Source organism: Rattus norvegicus, chromosome 14 (genome assembly GCF_036323735.1).
Source record: "Rattus norvegicus strain BN/NHsdMcwi chromosome 14, GRCr8, whole genome shotgun sequence".
In the NCBI taxonomy this organism is placed as follows: domain Eukaryota; kingdom Metazoa; phylum Chordata; class Mammalia; order Rodentia; family Muridae; genus Rattus; species Rattus norvegicus.
Genome location: NC_086032.1, coordinates 66,425,283 through 66,450,286, shown reverse-complemented (window position 1 = coordinate 66,450,286; position 25,004 = coordinate 66,425,283). Strand labels below are relative to the sequence as shown.

General features: G+C 37.2%; 1 protein-coding gene and 1 pseudogene across 5 annotated transcripts in view; one reads left to right on the top strand and one right to left on the bottom strand.

Moving 5' to 3' along the window:
• The window catches only part of Kcnip4 (potassium voltage-gated channel interacting protein 4), a 1,150,698-nt gene that overhangs the window by 293,708 nt on the left and 831,986 nt on the right, over nucleotides 1-25,004 (bottom strand).
• Dkc1-ps1 (dyskerin pseudouridine synthase 1, pseudogene 1) lies at nucleotides 7,507-9,038 on the top strand (annotated as a pseudogene).

Below are 25,004 nucleotides of genomic sequence, written 5' to 3'. Positions count from 1 at the left end.
AGACACAGAAGATCGTAATTACACGTTCCTTATCTGTGTTAAGTCCTTTACTGTGAATTGTTTATTAGCACACAGTATCTCCTTTCTCCACTGAAATGCCTTGAAAGTCCCTGTGAGTGTGTTCCCTGGTACAATGCGTCTCAAATTTTCCTGGCACTGTATTTGCCTGACATTCTGTTAAAATGCAGAATGATACAGAAAGTTTCTGGGATAATGTGTGAGATAACTCAATATACTGTACTTCCAACATCCTTTATACTACTGAGGCTATGGGTTCTTGAATGCACTTTGAATGACAAAATCGCACATTATTAAAAATAACTTATCTTTACATATCAGAAGTTCTGTTTTATTCAAAGTATTTTCTTCCTCCATTCTCCGCAAGCATTTATTTACAGACCAAAGTTCTCATTTCCAAGTAAAATTGAACTCAGGCAACAGAAATGGAGAATCATAGCAAAAATTGCTGCTAATTCTCCTAGTTTCCTATGCAACATTCTTTTTGATCCCACTGAGGATAGATAATATCTAAGTTTAGATGAAGGGCATATCTAATAACTATTCTTAGCATACCTGACATGAAGCAGACGCTCTCAAGTGCATATTTTAATTCATAGAGTAATAGAACTGTGAGAAAATGGGCAGAGAAATTTCAAGTAGAAAAACATGAACAAAGTATTACAACATAATTTTCATTTCAAATTGAAATGATATCTATAAATTATTATGTTTTCACGTGCTAGGCATACTATTGTCTAAGTAGTGAAATACCCCGGAAATGAGTAACTATAGGAATAATTAGATAAGGGTTCTTGCCTGTAATGCTGTAAGATACTGATTTTCTTTTAAGCTTTTAAATGGAAAACCTTTAAACAACAGATCAGGACATTTTGACATGCCATGGTTGACAAAGTACTTTTGTGAGTGTAGAATATTTCTAGACCCCTTTTCAGACATAATTGTGGTGACTAAAATTCTCTCAACGATGAGAAATGTTTTTTTTTACACTATTTTGAATGCATTGTAAAAAAAATAGAGAACAGGGCACAGCATGATCATAACTTTCAGGAGAAAAGCAGTGCTGTTCACTGCGTTCTGAGGAAGGAAGAGAATCTGAGATTAGAAGGTGACTGGGATGATATCACAGATGCAAAGCTTATCCGGTTCTCTGAGACACCAGTGTCTTGGGTGGCTGTTTCGAGAAGTGGGACGAAACAGTGCAGGCTGTTGAGTATTTCTATTTTGTTGAAGTTTATTATGATATATTGATCTCTTTCTCTACTCAGCTTTTGCCCTATCTCTGAAGATACCAATTCTTTTATGCCTTGACATTTCTGTTTTGAGTTTCTTCAGACTCAGTGGTAAACAACCAAGAAGAAAGGAAGATTCAGACTTTTAAATAAGGTCAGGGAATATTCTGTTTGGAATAGGAGAAATCTTTGCAAGGGAGAGAGGTAGATTGAAGAAGAGTGTGTTACTAATTTATTAAAGACAGTAATATCTCTACATTTTACTTTTACTTTCAGCCTGTCCTAAGATAAGATGCATCCCCTCCTGTTACCCTTAGACCATGGGCACAAAGAGAGGGAAGCATGACTATGATGTCACAGAGATCTTGTGACTCTGATAAAACTCACCACTAAGATGTAAAGGGTTTCATGGAGATCATGTCTACAGGAATGGTTATTATAAACTAACAATTCTAACTGAATTTGACTATCCTTTTTATGACAGGCATTTTGATAAACCATGGACACACATAATCTTACAGCAATGCAGCCAAGGAAACCATTATTCCTTTTGACACATGATGAAATTCCTTCTAGAAGAAGTCAACAGCAAGTTTCTTATCTCAAAAATAGCAGGCATGGAAGTCAAGTTGTTGGCTTTTTTGGGGTGGGGGGAGACTCTTGACTCTCTGCATATAGGTATCGTGACAATCAATACTAGAAAGTTACTTAAACCTATCATACCTGGTAAAAGTTTCAAAGACTTTGTTTTCAATCTGTTACTTTGTCAGTCTCATTTTACCAACCAAAAACGATAGCCAAGTATTATTCTCAGCTATCAAATGACAAAGAGCTTATACTAATTTGACCATTGATTTCCTATAAGTGCAGCCAGCCTAGTCTGCCTTTCAAATTCTCTTCTAACAGTTAATTTTTATTATTATACTTTGTCACTTGTCTTTAAAGCTCCCATCACTCTCTTTTAATTAGTACCCTTTTTTATTGTGCAAAGTAAAGCATCAGTGACAATAGCAATCAACATTGATAGCTCTAATACATCTTGGAACAACATTTTTTTCTTTTGCATCCCATCTCAGAAGTCAGTTTTCTTTTTCTTTTCTTTTTTCATTTTCCTTATTTTTCAATTGCTTATTTTTTAATTTACATTTCAAATGTTGTCATCTTTCCTGGTTTCCAGTCCATAAACCCCCTATCCATCCCCCTCCCACTTCTACGAGAGTATTTCCCCAACCAACCACCCACCCCTTCCAGCCTCCCAACCCTGACATTCCCTTACACGGGGGGGGGGGGTCAGCCTTTGCAGGACCAAAGCTTCTCCTCCCATTGGTGTCCAATAAGGCCATCCTCATCTACATATGCAGCTGGAGCCATGGGTCTGTCCATGTGTACTCTTTGGACAGTGGTTTAGTCCCTGGGAGCTCTGGTTGGTTGGTATTGTTGTTCTCATGGGGCTGCAAACCCCTTCAGCTCCTTCAATCCTTTCTCTAAATCCTCCAATGGGGAGCTCTTTCTAGAAGTCATTTTTCAAATTTCTACCCAACATGATAGTTTCTGTATTATTGTAATTAGCCATATTAGTCAGATTAAGCAATTCTTCTCCTTTTGAAGAAATAACCAAGCTTTCTCTCTTGGTGGGATATCAGAACAATGGCATTTTCTTCCTTTTACGTTAGTTTGATCATGAATTTACTGCAATGTAATTAGGAAACTCAAAACTAAAGGAAGAGGAGAGGTGAAAACGGCCCTGAATCGTCTTGACCTGGATATGACACTTGCCACCTTTATGTTTAAGTCCATCGAATAGAACTACAATCAGATCACCCTAAGTAATCCCAAACACAAATGACTGGATGTTTAAAAATATTTTTTTCTGCTTCCCCTCTCATACTGTCCTGATAATCCCTTTATGTGGTGATAGAGTTTGTTTTATTTGCCGTATTAACAAAATAAAATAGTATAGTATCTGAAACATAGTAGGTACTCTGTATGTAGTTGTTGAGTGAAGAAAAACTCAAGATACATTTCAGGTGGTTCCACAATTTTTTTATGATTATTTCACTGAGAAGTGACCTGTGTGTCTCTTGCAATTTATCTTAATGAAAGATGATAGAACTATGAAAATGATGTGCTTAAGAAACCAACAGTGTTCAATATCTTCTCGGTGCATCATTATGAGATAGCCAAAACAGTTTAATCTCAAAGCAGCTATGTAATAAAGAGTACAGCCAACTATTTGGAGGAGAGGAATGGAATGGGGGAAGAAAGAAAAGACCTAAGTAGGAGCTAGGGTAGAGGGGAAAGAAGAGAGGGAGGTGGGAGGATAGAAATGTGGATAAATTTAACTAATAGCAAAAGTTAACTATAGGCTTTTAAAAATTGTGCTTAATAGATGGAAATGATGTGAAAACATCATGCCTCTTGGCAATTTACACCTATTTTTTGTGTTTTGCATCCTCTCTTGAAGTGGAAAATAAGGGGTCCAGAATGAGGACCCCAAGTGACTAGATGTTAAAGAGACCAAAGGCAGAATCATTGTATAGGAGTAATTAAATTTCCTGATGCTTTACCAAGATGTATTCCCATAGAGTTGTTAATGAAACATATGTATGTATGTATGTGTGTGTGTGTATATATATATATATATATATATATATATACATCTCTCTCTCTCTATATATATATATATTCCCTCAACTGCCATCTCTTTGAGAAAATAGCTCCCAGGGTTACTGTCTAAATGAACGTTGCCTATTTGAGACTGCCACCTCTCACATCAGGAATGCAGTTTCTCCCCTCAGAATTGTATTTATTTCCATGCATTAGCTCCTTTGCCAATCTGAAAGCTCCTCTAGGAGTGACACCCATGTTTTATTCAGGTTTGTTTCTCTGTGAGGCTTAGCTCTTGGGCCTGACTCCTTTGAACACCCCAAAACAAACGTCATTTTTCTTTCACTTATTTTCACATCTATGCCCTCTTCTAAGACAGACCTTTGCGAGTCACTTCACAGTTTAAAAGAGAATACATTTAAACTCTGATAGAGAAGTACAGTGAGTGACAAGCCCAACAGCACAAAGGAACAAAGTGAAATAGTTTCTGTGCATTTTTCTGTGTAACTTTGAACTTGCATTTGCTTTTATTATTGATAATTTTAAACACACCCTAAAGTAATAAGTATGTTTCCCTGATTACATTATTACCTATCATTAGACACTGGGCAAAAGGAATCAGACTATAGAGGTAAATGGAACTCCTGGTATTAAATTTTAAAAGACATGGGTTCTATCCAAATACTACTTTTTCTCATAACAAATACTGTTTGATCATTCTCAGACTAACAGTGAGAACAAATCAATTTATCACTCAACTTTTAAATGTTCTTGACCCCCAAAACAACTTAAACAACAAACCTCAAAATAGCACAAGCAGAGTCGTCTGCCTATGGCATTCGAGAGTGTACTTCAAATGAGCAAAGACACCTGGAAGACTTAGGCTACTCTAGCTTGAGAAAGTTTTAAATGAAAATTGCACACGTTTGAGAAAGGTACACACCACTACGTTTTTACAAGATGGAGAAAGTTTAGTCTTTATTGTTCTTGCAAGTTCCAAATAGTCTGGCTTCAGGTCAGAATGTCTCTTCAAAATTGTGGAAGTCTTAGGACCACGAGATGGCTTCGAATGTAAAGGTGCTATGCAGGTGTGATGCCCACCGCACACCCAATAGACAATAATAATAAATGTAAACAAATAAATACGGGCCTTGTTTAGATTGGGAATAGAAAATTACTTGGATCCGAGGTCTAATGAGCTTTGTGAAACAGCTGCACAAGGGACTCTTCTAAATCACTTGTTGGAATGTAAATGACACAAGTCACTATGGGTGTAAGTGCAGATATAATCACAGTGAGGTTTGCACATCCATATCTATTGAGGCATTATTCACAAGAGCCAAGTGATGGAGTAAATCTAAATGGTCATCAACATATGAACAGATAGAAAGCAGTATGTATTGTAAAAATAGAATGTGGCTCACTATAATGAAATATTATTTACATGAAAATAGGACCATCAAACGAAATGAAATAAGCCAGACATATTCTCCAATATCTCTACTATTTAGAACTTACATTATATAGTTAGGTTATAGTTATGGATATATGTATCCATAGTTACATACATCAAAGTAGAAGGGAAACTCTGTGAAGAGGAAGGATTAGCAGGACTGGGGAGTAGAACGGAGTGGAGAGTGGCTGAGTAGATACAGTTAAGGCACACGATATGGAAACCAAAATGTCATTTCGAAACCTATCATTTTGAATTGAATAATATAGTGAGTTTTTAATTTGATTTGCTTTTTTATAAAATTCCTCATCTCATTTTTCCTGTTCAATTTTCCTTGGTCCTACTCTGAAATATTAAATTGCCATCATGCCCTACATTTTTAGATACATTGTGTCATTTTATACTACAGTTTGTAATTGAGAATTTTGCTAAGGTCCTTTTCAGGGAATTTTATTTTTTCTCTTAACCTTTAGATCTTAAATAATTTAATCTAGAATGTGCACACACAGCCAAAATGTCAATGAAATTGTTTTCCAGGAACCTCACCAGAAATTCTTGACTTATGATGAAAATATGTGTGAAAGGACTCCTGGGTTTAGGGCCAATGACTGTCTTCTTCTGCTCAAACAAAGAAGTGGCCTATTGTATTTGAGGGATTCTGACCTTCTACACCATTGAGCTTATATTCATTAAAATTGTGCTAAATAGTTATATTTAAGACTTTAAGGAAGTATGAAATGTTGCATTCTAAGTCAATAGGATGACGTTCAATAAGAGAATGAAGTGAATTATTTCACTTCCAGACATTAGAATATTAGAATATTAGTCCACACTAAATACTGACCTAATAGGCTATAAAGAACTCTAAACCATTTCTATGTGTCTTCATTTAAGCAGTTCCATATAATTCTTAGTACACAAGTTTATGAAACATGTACACACACATGTGTGCATGCACATGCATGGGCACGCACGCACGCACAGACACACACAGACACAGACACAGACACAGACACACACACACACACACACACACACACACACACACACACACACACACACAAGGCCCAGTGGTTTCCAATATTGGATGGAATTAGGGACATGTAAGGGAGGAGGGGCTCTGTAGGGCAGTGAATATACTCCATACTCAATTATGATTTAATGGCTGATAAAGTTCATTAAACATTTAACATAAGTCACAGATCATGCAAAGGCATGAAAAGACCTTCACATGGACATGGGGTGCATTGTTTTAGTGGAAGATCATCAAGTGTTAGTAGACTCAACTGATCGATAGGTAAAAGTAATACTGTAGACAGTTGCATATGCATAGAAAAATACATGAGAAGTTTCTGTTTTCCTCTCAGTCTAAAATTGCTCAAAACTGAAGTGAGTCTTAAGAACACAGAACACAAAGTCAAAGGTGAAGATGGAGCAAGGTTTCATTGCTATGTAGTCAGTGACTGAAAGCAAACTTTTGTCTATGGCCTAAATCACACTAATCATTCTCCTTCACCGTCTTTGAAACAAGTGGGTATCATTTGGTGTGCAAAGACGAAATCTTATAATTTTTATAGCTTCTCATTATAAAATCCATCACTTAATAGTTTCTTCTCAGTCTTGTTTCTTGTCTTTACAAATCCAAATTGTCTATCTCCATATTGAAGCCTTTCTTTCTAGGGCCATGCTTTGTCTCTAACACATACAGGGCATTCCATACTATACTTGTCCAAGGTTCTCTTTAAGGCTGATATTTTATCCAATGTCTCTATGTCTTTATTCTCTTACTGCATTACTTGTTTGTTTACTCACTTAGGCACCCTGCAGGCAATTAACTCTTACCATACACTATTGTGTTTGAAGAGACCATGAAATAAGATTCTTTCTACCTTTCTGCACCTTACTATATGCATGGGTGAACAAGGCTGATAGTTTGGACTACTAGAGATGAAACCCACAAAGCCTTTTGTTCTTGTTATGCTTGCTTGGTTTTCAACTACTAGTTTTATAGACAATGTATCTATATGCCAATTTTTAAAAACATGTGACTATGAGAAGGTTACTAGACTATTGGGTTTAAATGATGTCATAAAGTAGAGTCCTCATATTAAGATTAGTGGTCTCATAAAAAGAAGTCTATCAGAGTCTCCTAGCTTGTGCAGCTTTGGTGGAACACATTCAGTGCAGTGAAAAATATCAGACGTAGAAGTAATTACTTTCCCAAAGAAGTATATAAAAGAAGAAAGAAGACAGGAAACCATTACTAAAAGAAGGTATAGCTGAAATACAATATGCTGAAGAATTTCTAATCAAACTAGATTCTAAAGTGGCTCAATTGGGCACTTCTCAGTGACCCTTGTTACTAAAGAATTTTTACAAGCTAAATATAAGGACAACACACATTCCTTGTGGTTTAATTTCTCTGAAGAGGGAGATTGGGGATTATGTCAGGACATGTTTTTCTTAATCTTGTCAAGCCCTCTAACACTCTTCTCATGAGGTAGTAGCCTGGTTTTGAAAAATACTTTGGGTATAAAAGGCAGGCCACAGTTGGACACTGAATCCCAAAGTGACTGGTTGTTTGTGTTCATTGGAGGAGCCATGCATTTGATAAAATCACAACAGAATTCAGCCAAAGAGTGAGTGGAAACTGTCTGGCTGCATGGTGCCATTGAAGGGGGCATGCAAATGCCCAGTTTCAGCAACCCTGCTTATTGTGGCAGAAAAGAGGCAGCTTTGAGTTAGGAGTACCTAAGAGAGTGAAATGATAGAATATGATCCTTAAAGATTAGGAATCTTTTGAGTGACCTATGAAGCTGTCATCTACATTTGGACTCTAAGTATACACCTTGCTAAAAGTTGGTGGTCGGATGCAGGGCTTAGAGGGTACATTCTGGAGTCACAGGTAAAAAGAACCACATGGGGACAATGAATTATGTACTTGACATTCAGTGGCTGTATGATAACCATAAGGATGAGAATTACTTGCAGCATTGTTATTTACCTGTTGGAAAAGCTGTTGACATCTTATAAACAGAAGGTTATAAAAGATAGTGCAATGAGTGAATCTTCTGTGGGGCCAAGAACGTGCTTCCAGGTATTCTCTGATATGAGGAAACATTGAGTTCAACCAGAAGATTGTACTCATTACCACCAAGGGGAAGCCATCTGTATGACTATTGTATCGATGACTACAGTGATAATTTCTCTTTGTGACCCTAGTATAGTACCCAAGAAAAAGAGAGTGATCATGGAGAGACCCACTTATCCTCCCAAGTGGGGTTTAGGTCCAAGGGTCAGCCAGAAGATGATGAGGATCAAGCAGGATCTTTTGAAAAGGCATGGCAAACCCACAGACAACAACCCTGCAACCTGGAAATAGGATTGTGTTGACTATAGTGATTCTGGCAAGAATGTGCTTGTTGCTGAAGCCGTACAAGCCCCTCAGGTAGATGCTGAAGCAGTGAAAATCATAAAGTGGAAAAGGGAGAGCGAGAGTGAAAGTGACGAGATGCCCCCAGCAGTTTCCCAGGTGAAGGAGCAGAAGGAGGAGGTGGAGAAGGAGGAGGAGGAGGTGGAGGAGGAGGAAGAGGAAGAAGAGGAGGGGTAGGAGGAAAAGCAAAAAGTGAGCTAGCAAGAGGGAATGAGCTGGAGATGAGGACAGAAATGCCACCAAAAAGAAAAAGAAGAAGAAAGTAAACGTGATGGAAGAGATATCTGAATATTAAGGTCACCTCTTGAAGCATTATGTCCAGCTAGGAGGAGAAATGAAAGCCTTATTGAAAAAAACTTTTTGTTTAGGGAGTAGAAAAGAAGTCCCAAAGAGAGTAGAGTCCTGGTACACTTTGTATGTCACCTGTGAACTCAGTAGTTAGTTGGTGTGGTCATCTCATCCTGTCCTGTCCTGTTTTAAGGAAATGAGAGATAAAAGCAGGTTTTTGCCACCAACCCCTCTGGTTGCTTGAGTGGCGAAGCCACACCCTTAAATACAGCACTGCCCTAGTAACTGTCTGCAGCTGTTTACTAGTGACCATTTTAGACAATGCTAAAGATAGTCCTTTCCTAGTTTGCCTTTTGAAAATGTTTTTAAAAATTATATCTGCTAAATAAGATGGTATAAAACCTGTGAATAAAAGAAGAATTTGAACCACGTTCACAGGCAAATTCTTCTCTCCAGTGTCCTACCAGGGCTACTCTACTGTGGTATCGGGTATCTGGTATCACTTTGCTGGCCTGGTGATGTCCATGGTGTTCAGGCTAGTACTCTTTGCATTGTTGGGTACACCAGGATTTATCCAACTCCATCTGGCTGGGTGTTTGTTGTGAAAGCCAAAGCAATCCTATACCTTCCTGTTTTACTGTCTGTTTTCCTTTGAAGAATGGAATTGTTCATTGCTGGGAGAATGTAATTTGTAGCCTATAAAAATTATTTTTTGTTAGATTTACAAATTGGTAATAATCTTGAACTGGCAGAGCAAACATGAAAATATTTTTATGCAAATCTGGGAATCTTTTTTAAAAAAACAAGAATCTTATTTTTCTCCCTACTCCCATTTTCTTCTCGTACATGACTTTCCCTTCTATCTGTACCTTGTAAAATGCATCTTATGAAGACAAAGCATAGCATCAGCAAAGCCTAGCCATCTTGCCTCACATCCTCAGATCTCTGAGCATCCAGAGTTGTAAGAAATAACTATTTCTTAATCTAGTCTAATCTAGTGTGTCTGATATTGTTATACCAACCAGCTACGATAGGATGCATAATGACCCAAAGTAAACATGGTAAAATTTTGGAAATATTTATTGTTTGGCTATTGATTTTCATGTGCAGTTGGTACTACAGTTTTAATGAGAGTTTCCTGCATTTTGCAAATGTTATAACTGTTAGAACTTTGAGAAGCCAGTTAAGAGCCTGTGATAGATAATGTTTAACTATATGTCTATGTTGTCCATACAGAATTGTCTCAGTGACTCGAGGGAAGCAGTTAGTTCCACCATGAAGAAGTATAATAACTTTATTTTTGGCATTTATTTTAGGAAGCACTGCCAATGACTTTTCACAGTTCATTGTCTATTAAGATATCCATTGTTAGCATAAAATGCTGCCACCATTATTTTTTTAAATCCTTCTCAGCACAATACTTTAAAACAGTATTTAACTACTTCAAAAATTTTCCCAAGTGAACATGGACTTAAATCCACTTTTCATAAAAGCAGAGATTAGTCATTGTTTCTTGTAATCATACTCAGAATGAGTCAAATAATACCATCTCCATTTGAAAGAGTCTTTTTCTGCAAGGTTGAAAGTTACCTTAACTTCTTTTCAAATGTCTCAAAAGTAACTCATAGCACAGTGCTTATCTTAGAAGGGAGAATTATCTGTTTTATTAGCTCTCTAGGCTGCTGTTTCATGGAAAATGTCTCACTCCTGACTAATGCATTACAGTCTATTGTATGACAAGCCCTGGATAAGAGAAACAATGATACTAGTGAAAATACATGAAGGCATCCAATGTGGAGGTTATCATAACTTGCACACATTGAGTATCGGTATTTTGATAAAAAGCATATTTTAAAAGTTTCCTATTGTCACTCAAATAAGGGAGAAGGACTTAAAGAATGTCAAGCGGTACTTGTCATTGAAGCTCACCACACACATTTTATAGATAGGTCTAAAATGGAGCACAGACAAGAGTAGTACACATGGCATTCCAGCAGAAGTATAGAGGAAGTCGTGAGGTTGGATAAAGGAACAGCAGTGTTGAAGGCTGATGACGGACTTGGCATTTAAAATCTCACACCTAAGAAGATGCTAAGGGTTGCAAAGGAGGGAAAATTATCCAGTGTATTAAATGCAGATGCCAGACATCTAGAGAAATAATCAGAAAGTAAGACCTATATATGACTGATCTGGAAAAATAAATAAAACCTACTTATTTGGTTCTTTTTGGAGGTTCCCATTCCTTTTCATTACATATCCTTTTAGTCTTTTACCATAATTTTTAGAGAATTAAACAAGTGAAGGTACTGACTAGACTTTGTGGGATAGAGAATTGGCCAAAATCTGGCTTTTGTTCTATGAAACTCATTTTGTCCTTAACTTGCAATATAACATACATTTATTTAAGTAAATATGTTCAATGAGGTTTTTGTGGTCATAACTATTTTCTTTCTCACAGGGAAGATGCATAATTACAGTGAGAATTCAAACAACCACTACAGTCCTCTCATTCAGACTTCTCTAGCTTCTCTAGCTCTCTCTCAGAAGTGCCCGAGTCTCAGTGTTCTGTTTGCTACCGAGGCTACCAGCTTAAATTTTTGCAGCAAGAGCAGGGTGCAGTCTCTGAAGCCTCAGATAAGAACTCTGACTTGCACACGTGTCTCAGCTGATTACTAAGAGGCTAAATCATTCCGATTCATAGTTTAGCCTGGATGAATAATAGACTGTGAAGGATTTTTCTGTCCGTATCTTGCGGCTCAACTTGGGATTGTAGTTTCCCTACATAATTAAGGCTATAAATTACTGTTTTATTTTGAGATGAAACATGAATGTCTTACAGAAAACTAACAAAGCAGCTCTGCTAAGGTGCATAAGACTGTCAGAGTCCTGAACTAAAGAAAATGTGCTGCAGGGTTCAGCATCTTGCAAACATTTGTGCAGATTTTAAAGTGCAGAGTAAAGCTAGACAGAGATTCTTGTCCAATAACAATACCACCTTCTCCTCTCTTATAAAAGGTGTGTAAAGATTATTATGGTTAGTGTCTGCTAAAGAATTTCCATAAACAAGAATGATTTAGCATCATGGAGACTCCACCTTTTTCTTTTCTTTTCTTCCTCTTCTTCTTCTTTTTTTTTTTTGTTCTATCTAGGGAAATGTCTAGGGAAAGAGTGATTCGGAGTAGATTGTGGAACCACTAGATGGGACGAAGGCAACTTCTAGAAGTATTGCTTGATCAAACAGTGATCACTAATTCACAAACATTTGTTTGGACACTGTGAGAGTAAAAATGTTTGCTGCTGTGATAAGAATTAGCTTCACCCTTGCAGACACAATTAAAAGCCAGAATGTCTTACAAAAAGTAGGGAGACATATGGTAACAGCAAATTTGCACCAACATAATAAGACTATTAAAAGATAAGCATGTCTTTAAGATGATTGAATGGAATGCCTTGTAACATTTTTCCCAGGAGGGGAAATTACATTTCCAAAGGAATGACAGTGCTTGTGGCAAGATGTTACACTATAAGTAGGTGAATGACCAGACACCTCTCCATCTTCATCTGCTTAGAGAATGGCATGTTGTAATCAAGGTTTGGTGTTTCATATGAATCCTAACACCAAGCAAACGGCCGTCTGAAGTATGTTCAGTGCTTCCAATAATACATGTCACAAGGCTCTGTTATCCAGAATTGTTAAAGAAGAAAACATTTACTAACTTCATCTCCTCATATATTCATAATTTCTCTACCATTCAAAATCAACACAAAATGTTAATATGATACATAGGCAGGATATTTAGTTTCTCAGTTGCAGAAAGAAAGAGCAAGTTGGTGATCTAGCCTCAACCAGATTGGTAAGAACAAAGGAATGGAGAACCAAGAGGACACAAAGAGATTAGCTACATAGATAATCTTACATAGATGTTCCTTCACTACAACATGGTCATGTCTTGTAAATCCATGGTAAATTAAAAACATATAAAGTAAAAAAAATCTGTTAACATATCTTACCCATGGAGCAAGCATCAAGGTTTGGCTATCTTGTCTGCTGCTGTAGAAGGTAAATTATTTTTCCTTTGTGATTACTTAACTGAACAGGACCTGCGACTTATTACCTTTATTTCAACATCTGAGAGGGTGCTACCAGACATCGCTAGTAGTTTTGGAAATTGAAGCAGAGTTTCTAGTGATTGTTTATTGATTTCACCTCACTATGGAATCAGTGAGGTTGAACCATTATGATATGGGGACCATATCCGTGCTATTAACTACTTCAAAGCTTTGCTACCCCTGAAATACACTGAGAAGTGATTTTTTATTTTATTTGCTATGTGTATCCTTTCAAATTCATGTTTTGAAGCCCCCTAAGTGATCACCTTCATTACCTTAAAACGTGCTCATGTTTAGTGATAAGATTATAAAGATGTAATTAAGTTATACAAAATGCCTGCAGGTTAAGCCCTTCCCCAATGATTAGCATCCATATAAGGTGAAGGGATTAGAGCACAAACAACATAAACAAGGAAACTATCTGAGCACATGGAAGGGACACCAATATTTAAAAGTTAAGAGCAGCCTACAGAGAGGTGAATACTGTTGACATTCCAGTTTTAGACTTTCTGCTTCCACAATTGTAAGAGAATACATTTCTATCTCTTAAGCCACCCAGTCAAGAAAATACACACTACACCGTCTGTTTTAACCCATGCAACTCAATTATTTAAACATCATTGCCCATTTACATAGTGACCTAACTTTTGCTACCCAGATGGCAAATGATTTTAATCATTCCAGTTCTTAAGTGAAATTTAAAATAACAGAAAAGGAATATTTCATTTATTCACTTATTAGTTCCTTGTATGGTATATGTCACAGTAAAGTATTTTCCATTAATTATGGGTTGAATTTTGCTCTCCAAATTTTATCTCATAGTCCAAGCCAGCCCCCAGTGTTGATGGCTTAGCGAGGCTGGAGGTGACTGGATAAACTTGTAGAAGGGACAGTCTCCTTTACTCAGGCTACTGATTCCAAAGCTGATCTTAGTCAGAAGCATCTTCACAAATATATTGACCTAATGTCGGAGCACTTTGTATGTTAGTCAAGTTTATTCTAATAAATAAACCTCCTGACTGCTGTTATATGAAGAGTCAATTTAGACAAGACAGACAAGCAGATAGGGCAGGAGGGAAGGTCTGGAGAGCATATGTAATTAATGCTTGGAGCTTCCAGAAGTTAGAAATGGGTTGCAGAATAAGTTCTACTTCTTAGCCTTCAGAGAGCACAATTAAAATCATATGTTAGCATACTCTATTCACATGGCCTAACAGGTAATTAAGCTATTCTGTCATGGCAAGACAACATAATATTCCAGGGTGAACTTAAACCTCAACTCTGGAGTGTGTAACTGACGCTTGCCTCTTGTCATTTGAGGTTAAGGGAGTCAGGCCAGTAGTTCGTTGGCTCCTTCCTTGATCTCTCTTCATATGGTTGATGTTTACTTGTGAGCCCATTCCTTCAATCTACATTTCTCAAGTATCTTGACACACCTTGTTGAATTATATCATAAAGACAGTGATAAATACCACTGACCAGACCAGTTGATGACATTTAGGAAGATATCAGACAGTGACCTCACTCAGTCTGTTTCAATAATAATAATAATAATAATAATAATAATAATCAGCTTACATCTCACCTTTCTGAACTTCCTAACATTCATAACAACACCTCCATGTTAGAAAGCTGTAATTGAATAAAGCCTTGGAAATAATCTTCTTATGCTGTTTAATTTTTTATTTCCCTTTCAAGGATTGCTACTAAAACAGCCATTTTTCTCCCTTGTCTTGCTAATCTGACAATTTCTTCCTGACAGCCTCTCATCAGGGGGATTTATTATCACGCTGCTGCTTTGCTCATTCAGTACAAACATTTCAAGGCTGAAATTAGAAACACTGACAAGAAGTGTGGTCTTTAGTTAATGATTTATGCTTCTGCTTTGGAAAATGAAATGCCTATTACATATATTGTACTGAAGAGTGACTTCCAAACTTTCTGTTGGAGCTCTCAGAAGAAATGCTTTATGATTATTGCTCAATAAAAATGATGCTTTGGCATTTCGATTCTCTTCACCCCCCCAAACAAAGAAAAGACTATAAAAATATATTACAGCTATTAATTGTATATGGCTAAGTATCTGGCAAGCAGGGTTTAGCTTCTGGGGATTTGTCACTAGATCCGTGGTTTGGATGAGAGGACATCTTATGCTATAGATGCACAAGCTATAAAACCTGATTCTATTGTATTTACATCTGTTGCTGTTTTAATAAAACTATCCAGAAAGGAACTTAAAAAGAAAGGGACTGACATTGAAACCCAAGTACTCAGCAATTGTTTGCTGACGTTATTGATTACTGCTCAGTTACTCCTCATTGGTCCTAGAAGTGAAGGCAGCGAGATTAAAAAACCTCTTTTCTCCTGAGCTAGAACCACCTGTGCCTTGAGGGACAAAGAAGACAGCATAGGTGGAAATGTGTTGAAAAGTATTAAACTTTGAGTAAATAAAAAGAGTAATTTGTCAGTGACAGTATCTGTCATTTAGTGCCAAATTGTAGGATAGGCTTTCTTTGGAATATCAAAATAGTTTAAAATTATTTATAAATAATAGAAATTTATTAACTCCTTGAGAGGTTCAGGTGATATATTTTCATACCTCATCCTGAAATTCCTCCAAGATCCACCTTCTCCTCATAACTTCCACTGATCTTGAAGTAGTTTCTGGTCTACTGGAACTTAAAGTCTCTCAGCGTGCTTCTCTTGAGATGTTTCCTGACCTTTGGTGTAGAGGTTGTGTTTGTGTTGTAAATGTATTATTTGAGGGTGGGCACCACATGACCAGTGGGATTTTACAGTTTTAACTTAAGAGCCTTATGTGTTTGCATTGTCATGGGCTAAGCGCTCAGTTGTGCTGCAAATGCCTCCAAGTGTTGTCCACTTTGTTCTGAGCACTTCTTCCCAGCTGATTAACATGAAAGTATTTTTTTTTTTCAGAGCTGGGGATGGAAGGCATGCTAAGCAAGCTCTCTACCACTGAGCAAAATCCCCAACCCATGAAAGTATTTTTATTTCTCAAGTACAATATTTTTTTTAAATTTCTGCCCTTAATGTCAATGCTGTTGTTGTTGTTTGTTTCTGACTTCTATGTGATCCTCCATAATGTTTTATGATACATTTGAAGCAGAACTCATAGTGGGAAACCTTGTTTTGTTTTTTTTTTTTAAAAGCTTAATGTCTCTAATCTACAAAACTCGAAATTTTATTCAAGAGGGAATCATGGAAATGAAGACTAGGCACAGGCGTGACTGGGCATCAGACATTTGCAATTTGTGCATCCAGATATTAGCAGAAAACACTAATGTGGTTTTTCTTGCTTTTTGATTTCTTTGTTCTTTTAATTGAATTATTAAAAATATATTCTCACATTATATCAGATTACTCTTCCTAGTTCCTCCTCACATCCCCTCTCATCAAGATCCATACTTTTCCTTTCTCTTACTAGAAAGGGAGAGGATTCCAGGAGAGATAATAATAAACTATAACAATAAAATACATAATATAAGGCAAAACCTATCATATCACAGTTGGACAAGATAAATGAAAAGAATGAAAACAGCCCAAGAGAAGGCACAAGAATCGGAGACTCACTCATTTGTACACTCACGCATACCATAAAAACACTGCACTGAAAGCCATGATATTTACATAAGGGACCTGGTGTTGTCCCATACAGGCCCTGTGCGTGCTGGTTCGGTCTCTGTGACTTCATAGCTTTGCTTGCGTTGATTTAGAGGCTTTGTTTTTTGTTGTCCTCCATACCCTCTGTCTTATTCCCTTTCTATATTCTGTCAACCCTGACTGGAGAATTGATGAAGATATCCCATTTAAGGGCTGAGTGTTCCAAGCATTCTCTCCCCGCCCCCCCCCCCCGTGTTTATAATAAGGAGACTACTAATTTGTTAGAGTGACTATATTTGACGATTTATAGTTCAAGGTAATCATTCTGGTGTTTCAAATGCTAACCAACATAATTGCTTTAATTCCATATTAATTGATCACCCAAGGCACTGCTAAAGAATAATACTCTCCCAGCTCTATAAATATACATACTTTGACTATCCTAACTTTGCAACATGCTGACTTCACAATATAGCAAGAGTCAAAATTTGGTATAAGCAATGACTTAATATTGTCAGCCTTATGAGAAAATAACCAGGAGCCAATTATCAGGCTAATATAATTTGTGAAAGTCTATATAACTTACACATTTATTTTAAAAATCGTAAAAGAAAACACCAGTGAGTTAGAATTACATTTCAAGCACTGAAGTTCTACAAAGTATGAATATACATTAATTTGTTCAAGCAGAACCCAGTAAGAATGATAATGTATTTAACATGAGTGATCTTTAGGGGTTAGATAGCATTTATTTGCTAAGATGCTCAGGTGTGAAATTCTTTTTTTTAAAACTATGTAAGAAAGATAATTATGTAGGAATACAGGTGTTAATTAAAACCTCATTTTATATTTTATAGAATCTAAAGAATATAAAAACATCACTCCCTGTTCCATCGTTTATGCCCATGGACAGTTTATAGAATAAACTATATTACCAGAATGCTATCAACAATCTCTCTTATTGGAACCTGTTAAAATGGATCCAAACTTGTGAGGAGGATCCAAGGTTGTGAGGAGCAGAAATTTGTCTGTAGTTTCCACTTGTCCAGTGCAATTTACTTCCTTGGGCAGTAAACAAAATAAATATGATTTATTTAGTCACCAAGGTACAAATGTCCAGTCTCAGGTCTATTCTCATTAGTTTAAGTATTCTCAGCTTCATCAGCTTTCGTGAAACACAGCTCTGCATTACGCCCTGCTGAGTGTGCCCTGAGCACGATTAACTTTATGGCTTCCAGGACTTTCAAATCAGGGCCATTGAGGATCATATCAGGAAGGTTTGTTTGAAATGGTTTTAAGTGTCTTTCTCGAAACTATAATTTTGTTTAAATTTATTAATAGTACTTTGAATGTTAATTCAGAAATCCTTTGAATACATCCTTGTGGAGACGGGGAGAGTGTTGGGGCAGGGGGAAGGAGCTATGGAATACGGAATGCTCAGGGGTTGGACTGGGAGGGGAATAAAATCTGGAGTGTAAAAACAAACAAAGGAACAAATAAAGAAATAAAATCCTTAGACTAGGATACGTTATTACACACATTATGATACACACACACGCACATTTCATTGGCTATTATTCCACATTCCATGTCTCTTTCATTTTGTTATGAGGCCACAATTGACCATGGTGCTCTTTGTGTATGGTATGATCGATGGAGACCTGAGTGGGACTGATCCTCATTTCCTGTCTCCTTGGTGACACTAATGTCTTATGACAACCATCTCTTACTTAGACAATATACAAAGGTTTGGATATTATCGTGCAGTTCCACATACCTCTTGCTGAGTTATGACTCATCAATATTCTTTCAAGTCAATACCAATCAGTGTTCCAACTCATCACCTATTACAAACATCCCAACTTCCCATGTAAGGAAAATAAACTGTCCACACTGCCTTCCATGATCTCTGTAATCTCTCTTCTAACCCTTCTGACATTCCTAATCCTCCAATCTCAATTGTCCTGTGAGAATGATCACCAAAGCAAGTTCCACCTCAGAGTATAAAAAACATTTCCTGGTGTAGACTTCAAAGTTTGAGGACATGTGGCTGCGTGGCCTGCTTCTTCATGGTCTTATGGCTTTATTTTATGAATAACTTTCTCAATGAAGCTGTTCTTGACTTTCAGATATGAAGATAATTCTCTCAACACTTTCTATTATACTACATTATTTTACATGTACTAATAGTTGTTGATAACTGATAACATGATAAATGGTTGTTTTTCGTCTATTTTCCTAATGTGTTAAGACCATCAAGAGCCATAATCTTAATGACTTATTTAGAAAATGACACACACATGTTTGTGAGTGAACGCATGCATGCATATGTACAGCAAAACACCATCAGAGTGTTTAAAACAGTTTGTGTCTGCACTGAATTAAACAATGTGTATTTATAGTAGAGAGCCTTGGGATAAGTTGAGCAAGTTTCTATATCTGAAGTTATATATCTAAAACAAAAATCACACTGAAATGGTTCTTTCCTCTGAAGATAATTATAAAGACTAGGCAACATACTTAATGTAAATTGAATAACTTCTACATTAATGTTTCAAATGTTAAAAATTCACCTTATATTTTTAGCATTTTCATAGGCACATTGAAGATTCACATAAAATCTAAACTAAATAATATTAAAGTTATAATTATAAATAAGCCTTTGCTCATGTTCACTGCTGGGAAGTCTCAGTCTTTCATGGTTATTCTGTCATCTTTGGAGAGCCAGCTATAGTATCTAATACTGGTCAACATCATTGGTCATAATGAAGAGGCTAGCCCCTGCCTAGCAACTGTACCAGCTGAGGCTTGCTTCTTGCCCTTGTCTGATGAGCCAAGAGTTAGGATTGCCTTGCTGTATGCACTTAGCTGGAGCAGAGCAGTCACTGTTTAAACCTTTGTGGTCTTCCTTACCTGCCAGTTTTGGTCCTTTGGCCACAGGGTGCCAAACTTCATGTTAGGTGCACTCAAGTTACTGGGATTCTCCCTAATCTGAATTTGATCTGTGGACCATAGATGGGCTTTCTTCTATAGAACTTTCAGATTCTTCTTAGATTTGATATGTAGCTTATAGTAGGAAAATGCCTACATATTCCCAGAAGCAGAGAAAAGTGTCCTTTTTGTTTATTTCAGTTTCCTTATTCCACTTTAATGGAATTTAAGAAAAGGCCCCAAATAACCTCATTCTACTTATGAATGAGTAAGAGACTCAAGTACCCACTCTTACTGTAGCAGTTCAGGGTGCATAGGAAAGAAATGTTTATATCAAATGTATAGAAATTTGAATGGATGTTTCTCTTACTATGAATAAAATGCTCCATAAATTAATGGTACCTGGTATATACTATATCAAGATAAATAAAACATTGTGTGCTCAGTTTACCTGAACTGTACATTTCTTTACATTTCATAAGGATATGTCAACTTTCCATGAGATATTTCCAATGTTTGACAGGACTATGAGTTTTGATTTTTGTAACATTTGGCTGTCTTTGAACCACTTAAAATTTCTAGGTATTTTCCACAACATTTCCCCAAGTTACGCCTAATGTTTGGCTGTGGGATCTGCATCTGTTTCCGTGATCTGCTAGGTGAATCCTCTCAGAAGACAGTAATGCTAGGTTCCTGTTGTGTTTTGGACCCCAGACAAGGGACTGAAGTACATATCAAGGCAGAACTGGCCTTTAGGTTCTCCCAGTATCCATACTCCTACCTGGCACATCAAGCAAGCCCTCTACTCAGAACTTGTCAGCCCAGGGGTTGGGCTGTCTTTCCCCTAGGACTCTTCCCTTTATAATTAAGACATTTTAGTTTCTCTTTCTCCTCCCCGCTTTGCCTTCTTTCTAGGTGCACTCACTTTCTCTTTCTTACTCTTCTCCCTTAGGTCTCCTTTCCCATGGTGACTTCTCTAGCATCCTTCATTTGAGCAACTGAACTTGCCCAACTGATTAAGATATGCGTGTGTGTGTGTGTGTGTGTGTGTGTGTGTGTATGTGTGTGTGTGTATATATCAGCTTGAATCGGTTCGTCTCTCTAGCAGAGAAAGAATTTGTCAACTCCTGTCTGGAAGTATAAGAGAATGTCATTAATATCGGCAGGGGGTGGGGTATGCTCTCTCTCATGACATTGGTCTCAATTTGGGCAAGTTGTTTGACTATTCTGTTCCCTTTGTATCCCTGAATATCCTGTAGTCAGGACAAATGGATCAGGGAAGAAGGATTAAAGGAACCATAGGGGTTAAGGACACCACAAAAAATGTTTGTAAAAGTAAATAAGAGAAAAGTTATACCATGTACATAATTCATCCAAATAAACACTGCATAAATGTACATTTAAAGAAAAAGACTCAGAGAAACATAACAGTGAGCTGTGAAGAAAGCTAGTTAGTGAAGTGCTTGGCTGTGTGCCCTAGAAAATGGGTTAATACTCAGAACGTGAGGTAGCAGAAAAGTCAGGTGTCCTGGCAGCTGCTTGTAATCTCAGCATTGAAGAGAAGACAGGTGGATTGCTGGAGCTCTCTGGCCAACCTGACCTAATCAGAGAGTTTCAACCAGTGAGTAAACCTTGTGGAAAACTGAGTGAACCCATTGATTTGAAATAAATGCTACTGTGCTATTGGAAGAGCATAAGAAGAAGCACAATAACATCATTGCTGTGTTCAATGCCCTCCAGGGAAAAGTTCTAAGGTATTATTATGTATTATTAAGTAAATTGTTTAATTTTAGAAAATTATAGGCATTAATTTCCAAATCTGTGGAACAATGATGAGAGCGTCTACTATGACCAGAGCTCCTTACTGTAAGGAGTAAAAAGTTAGTGTGTGTGCCAGCATTTCATAAAACATTGTGCTGCTTTTCTTAATGGATTTGCTGGTTTTGATTCTTATATTTATACATGTTTGCATGCATGGGGGTGTGCATGTGCTTGGTGTGTGTGTGTGTGTGTGTGTGTGTGTGTGTGTGTGTAAGTCAAATGTTGGGCAGAGGTTTTCCTTAGTAACTACTTTACTTTTCAAGACAGGGGACCACATTTGGCTAGACTCAAAAAGTGAAGAACTCCAGAAACCTTCTGTTCCTGCTTCCCTGTGCTAGGATTATAAGCACATGCCCTTCCTTGTTTTTCCATTGCTGCTGAAGAGCAAGTCAAGCACGCAGATTTGTGTATCAAGAACCTTACTGCACCAACTCTTCAGCCTTTGTTATTTAATGTAAACATAGCTGGTATCCTTAGCACAGTCCTTACTCTTATAGTTAAGAACATCCTCTCTTTCCCCACCAAATGAGAAATAATAGAACAAGAAGAGTGTCTAAAGCAGGAAATATATGTAATCACAAATATAAGCAAGGGAAATATCATAAATTGGACACAATAAGGAAATGACATAACTGGAGTATTCTGAGCAGCACACGGCTGACGGCAAAGCCTGTTGAACATAGGTTTGCATTTGTGTTTACCTAGCACAAAGGAGCAAACTAACCAATCTGATGTAGCAGTTCGGTCAGTCTTTACATCCCGTGATAGAATTTCAAAGGAAAAGGACGAAAAACTAAACTATATGTGCATATAAAAACGGTGAACGTAGTCATAGATCTTGGTGTGAAAGTTTATATTTAATATTCTGTGTGTTGTAGATACTTGGCATGAAGAAAAAAAAGAACAGAAAAGGTCAGGTTTTGCTTTTAATTTCATCTCAACAGTAAACATCTGTTCCTATCAGGCCATTTTCCCAAACATACCCACTGCCTGTTGTTTTCCTAATTCCCTTTATTGCCTCCTACCCAGTGTGCAGCATCTCCCAATATCCTTGCCTCCCCCACGAACACGCTCTGACAATCCCAGCCTACTCTGTTCTTGTTCTCTGATATCACATGGCCCTTGTTGCCTGTGTCACAAAATTAGGCATTTAATTACATATTGCCTTGAATTGTTTTCTAGTTTTGGCTACCTTCTTTTCCATACTAGGTTATGAGTCCTCAGAAAAGACCCAGTTTTCAGGGCTTTCTATGTCTTTGTAGAAAAGATAGGATCATAATTATATTCAGAGGAAAGAAAACTGAATTCCTACATGACTCTTCTGGGCTCATCATAACTTTTAAAAGAAGGATATTGAAGAAAGGTAGAGACCGTGAGCACCAGAGATTCCCAGATGAATTACTCCAAAATATATCATGCAATGCACCTGGGCTCTGACAGCTACAAAGGAATCTTGCTGGCAGAGTGAAGAGGAGAGGCAAATTAAAAGTCTATCCTTAATAGCAACCACAGGCTTAGAGTTTAGAGTTTCCCATCACCATCTATTAAATAGGTTAGTTAAAATAGATTAGAGTTTTAGTAAGGTGCTTACTTAAGTTATAGTTACTCTAGTCATTTGATTTTCCCTATCCTCAGTAAAGGAACTGAAATGACTATTCATTCTGCAGGTGCTTGGCTTTACTAATGTGAGTCTCTATCCTAAAGGGTTCATTCTGGAGGTTATATCTTTACTGCATGTATAGGTGGACCCACGTAAGTCTATGAAAAGTTTCTGTTTAGGAATTATATGTTTTTTAGATAAATCCCTTAAAAAAAGCTGTTTGAAAGTAAACACATTTGGGAAAGTTTACTTAGGCCCACAAACTTGCCTGCCATCTACTTCAGCCTTTTGCCTTTTAGGTAGAGACTTTGATCATCACAAATAAACAGCTTGTTTTTACAAATTTCTTTACATAAGTTTATTTACTAATTAGTGATCTCATTGCATAGTTTTCACTCAACTATCTGTGAGGGTTGGAATAAACTCCTCAAAACATTCCTCACATTTCACTACTTAAGTGTCAAAGTCAAGCTCCGAATAAGGTCCTCACTAGTCATGTGCATTAGCAAATCCAAAAGCTTCCAAGGGCCTGTCTTAGGGTTTTACTGCTGTGAACGGACACCATGACTAAGGCAACTCTTATAAAAATAAACCATTTAGTTGGGGCCAGCATACAAGTTCAGAGATTCAGTCCAGTATCATTAAGGCAGGAATGTAACAGTGTCCAAGCAGGCATGATGCAGGAGGAACTGAGGACTCTACATTTTCTTCTGAAGACAGCTAGTGAAAGACTGACTTCCAGGTGCCCACGCCCATAGTGACACACCTACTCCAATAAGGTTACACCTACTTCAAGAAGGAAGTGGTCTCTTAATAATGCCACTCCCTGGGCCAAGCATATACAAGCATCCAAGCAACCAAGCATCACAGGACCCTAATTTTCTGCTGGATTAATGGACAGAGCAACCTGTTTCTCAGAGTTCCTGAAAGAATGAATTAGTATATATAATGAATATATGGACCATACTTCAGAAAAACAAATAAGATTATGGGGTACAAATTGGAAATTAGGAAAGTAATTTTGTTTTATTATATAATATGGCTCTATATTATAATTATCACTATTATGAAGCTCATATTTTAAGGAAGGCACACTTATTATTTGAAATGTAATAGAGTTTTAAGTAGCTGTAGCTGATATTAGCACAGAGGAACATACTTCACAAGTCTTTGGTACCACAAGTGTCCCCATAAGAGAGGAGTCACAAAATTCACTGGTGAATCCTTAAAGGTTTATTGAATGAGTTAAGTGTTTTGATAAATTTCAAAGCTCTTATCCATGTGGCTTAACACTAAACATTGCTGATGCATATTGTTGTGTCTGTGATCATGTCAACTCCAACCAATTTTTTCATAAAGCTGTTTGAAAATCCTTTTGCTGCCTTTCTGAACAATGTCTCTATTCTGTAGAACTACTAGAAATGTTATCTTTATGACTTATCTGTATTTTATACTTTAGTTTTTTAACTCTTCTCTAATATATTACATCCCAATCACAGTCCCCTACTCTCTCCCAGATCCATTCTCCAATATCTCCCCTTTGAAATGAGCTGGCCTCCCAGCAGAATCAACCAAATAGGGCATAACAAGCCCCAATAAGACCAGGTACATACCATCACATCAAAGCTGGACAAGGCAACCCAATTGGATGAATAGGGTCTCATGAATAGGCAAAAGAGTCATGGACAAGCCTACTCCCACTGTTAGGATTACCATAAGAATATCAAGCCATAACATATATACAAAGACCTAGCTCAGATCCCTAAAGACTCTCTGATCTCTGTGCGTTCTCATGCGTCCAAGTCAGTTATTTCTATGGGCTGTGTTTTCCTTGAATGTCCCTGACTCCTCTGGTTTGTCTGTGGTATTCTGTGTCTTCTCCTATAAGTT